Source organism: Grammomys surdaster, unplaced genomic scaffold (genome assembly GCF_004785775.1).
Source record: "Grammomys surdaster isolate TR1022 unplaced genomic scaffold, NIH_TR_1.0 265, whole genome shotgun sequence".
Lineage (NCBI taxonomy): Eukaryota > Metazoa > Chordata > Mammalia > Rodentia > Muridae > Grammomys > Grammomys surdaster.
This window is the reverse complement of record NW_021604706.1, coordinates 2,821,102-2,824,470: the sequence shown is the minus strand read 5'-3', so window position 1 is coordinate 2,824,470 and position 3,369 is coordinate 2,821,102. Positions and strand designations below refer to the sequence as shown.

Genomic DNA, 3,369 nt, shown 5'->3' with positions numbered 1-3,369 from the left:
AAAAAAAAAAAAACAGAAAGCATTCAAAAATATTTCTTCTAGATAACATAGTAACTAAAAAAATGCAAACATAATTACATGTTTCTCTAATTTCCTTGGAGTTCAAAGAGAAATAAACACAAAAATGCAATCAGTAAGAACTAGATAATTTTAAATTGTTCCACCTAAAATTATTTTTGGTATAGCCTGAGAATCTGTTATATCAAATTGCCTATGAAATGTGGTAAAAACTAGAGCCTTCCAGCAACTTTTCATCTATGAAAATGTTATGCTTTGATATTGTTCACAATTTTGCTTCATATACAATATCTGCTGGATATAAATTTTCATGCTCACATGGGAAAATACAATTGTTTTCTACTTCAGGTTTTTCTATTCATTCTCAGGTACTTTTAAGTTACCTAATAAAAAAGTATTCTTAAGATCATAATTAAAAAAAACGAAAAAAAAAATTTAAAAAAAGCTGGGCGTTGGTGGCGCACACCTTTAATCCCAGCACTTGGGAGGTAGAGGCAGGCGGATTTCTGAGTTGGAGACCAGCCTGGTCTACAGAATGAGTTCCAGGACAGCCAGGGCTACACAGAGAAACCCTGTCTCAAAAAACAAAAAAAAAAAAAAAAAAAAAAAAAGATCATAATTAAAATTGCCCTAAATTTTAAAGATCCAAAATCTTAAATTAAGAAAGTCTTAAGGTTAACTATTTAAAAGTTAACGACCATTGTTAATTAAATGAATTTTGTTTGTTTGTTTTTGTCTGATAAAAGATCAGAATTTGCCTAAGAAAATAGTTAAAAGAGGCTCACGGGAGCCTATCCTCTATTAAAAGCATTGTTTTATACAGCATAAAGACAAATTTTATATAGTATTCCAAACTTCTAATGCATAATTAGTAGTGAATGGATATCAGCTTGATATCTAAGAATAAGGGTGTCTATGTCTTGGATATTCTCTGCTGTCAGGTATGTAAAGATCTATGCTCAAAGTACACTATATACATGCACAATGCCTCTCCCTAACACATTGGCTGCAGAGCACGGCCCCAGGAATGGCATGGGGCCTTGAAAGCTCCAAAAAATACCACTGTATTATATCTAGACCTTAACCTTGTTGACAAATAGCCCTTTATGCATATCCTTTCCGAAGTTCATTACAACTAAAAAATAATTAAAATTAATAATGGTCCCACTTACGCTAGCACATGATTTGAAAATTTTTAATACTAATCATGAAAATCCTTACTATCCACAGGGTCAAGCTCTTGTGGAATGACATCATTAAGTACTGAACTGGCAAAATCTAATAAACAGAGAGTATCATATGCACCCACTTAAATCCTCACATACTAAAAGATAATGCTTTGTTTGCTGCCCCAAAGCATTTTGTCCTAAAGGAGACACAACCTAAATTATACATTAAATGAAATGATCTAGAATCTAATCAATGAAAAAAATCCCCAATGTTAACATCGAGCAACTTGTGTCTTTTCAGAAAACAAATGAAGTCCCCGATAGCTCCTGATCTGATGTATCTAACCAAGACACCAAGAGACCACCAGATAAATAAAACATCTAAAGGCAGATGACAAACTCATTAAGAGGTCATGTCCCAAGGGGAGAAAAAACTGATAACTTGAGGAGACATCAGGACTTTGAGTCATCAGGCTGATAGTTTGAGGAAACAATGGCTAACCCCAAAATGATGCTGCTATATTTAATCAACTGTATTACATGTTAACTCTTGTCAATGCATAATCCAAATGTCTTTTGTCAGGGGAGATAAAAAAAAACACACCTGTGATAGGAGACAGTACAATATTGAAGGGTTGTTTGTAAAGGTTTATGTGGAATAGACCACATTATACTCATTTTCTCACAAAATTATTAGCAGAAATTAATTAAGAGATGGGTAAATTAAGGATGGCTTTCCTCCTTTCTTGGTCCTCTTAGGTCTTCTTATAATTCTCTTATGTTTGCCTATACTTTTTAGACTAGCCATGGAGGCAATGGATTCTGTCATGGTCTCTACTGTGGCTATTTTTCTTTTTAAAAATTAGAAGGTACAAGATGTTGGGGGTACAAATGTCTTTATGCCCACAGATTGCTAGGGAAACCAGGAATGTTAAACACACAGGAGCCTCTTCTCAACTGAGGAGACAAAATATCTGTTTTCCTGCCCAGAAGCCTGCGAGTGGATACTGTTAATGATGTGGTGAGCATTTTGCTATCTGTGGACGCTAATCTCACCCTAATCCCCCAGAATGTTCATCTCAGACTTTCTCTCTAGCTCCTAGAGGGAAAGGATGCCACATGTATTTTACACCCTGCTGACCTCTACACTATCTTAGTCAGAAACCACATTAGATTCTAGGCCTTTTAGTTGTAGAATCCACCCTCAAGATATATATATATATATCCTTAGAGAGTTACTTTGTCCAAGTAGGTTCCATTTCTTATTAGCAATTCAGCTATAAACTTATCAATGAATTAATCCATTGAAGAAGTTATCGTGATCCAATCACTACTCAATAGTGTCACCTGCAGTGTTTCAAGCATAAAGCATAACAGCCTTTAGAGACAACATTTCAAATATAAATCATAACAATGACTCTAATGTCTGTCAGTTTTCACACCATCTCCTATGTCTTTCTCTTTGTCTTATAAGAATATTTTTCATTGGATTAGGGGCCATTGTTTAACTCAGAATGGCCCCCACCTCAAGATCCTTAATTATATATGCAAGAATATTTTTTTCAATCTAAGGTCACATTCACAGACTCTGTGGCTACATATATTTTAGTAGGCATTATTCTACCCATTAAGCACAGACATTTCCAAAGAGATTAACCTTGACTTGGTGCCTTACCTCTGCGATGCCAGAAGTTGAAAGGCTGGGGAAAAGATTTTAAGTTCAAGTCCAGTCTGGACTACACAGTGAATTCAATGTCATCCCAGCTATATGACAAGATTCTAGCTGCAAAATAAAGTTGTATATAAATATTAAATTGGATCCATACCTTATAACATATATACCTACTCTAGATGGACCAAGAATGAAATGTGAAAATAAAACCCTGGGTACATTCCTTTCTAGTCTGGACATGAAGAAAGCATTCCAGACTATTTGTAACTGTGCTACGAAGTCAGACACCTCAGAGGAAAACAATGAGTTGATATATGTAAAATACTTAGGACTATGTATGAAATGAGTAAATGTTTGATAAATAGCAGATAGAGCCCTAAGAGTCCTGTGGGTTGTTTGCTCCCCTTCTCCTTGATTCTCCTTCCATCGCCCTATGGTAGCACTCATGACAAAACTTTACCACTGCAATGTCTCCTGTCTTTTCCCCACTTGCAATGTCTCCTGTCTTTT

At 35.2% G+C, this 3,369-nt stretch overlaps 1 protein-coding gene across 1 annotated transcript in view; it reads right to left on the bottom strand.

Moving 5' to 3' along the window:
• The window catches only part of LOC114628158 (zinc finger protein 81-like), a 113,798-nt gene that overhangs the window by 106,369 nt on the left and 4,060 nt on the right, over positions 1-3,369 (bottom strand). Inside the window, exon 2 of the mRNA XM_028776106.1 lies at positions 2,863-2,970. The gene's annotated coding sequence lies outside the window, so the exon portion shown is untranslated. The remainder of the gene's footprint in view (positions 1-2,862; positions 2,971-3,369) is intronic.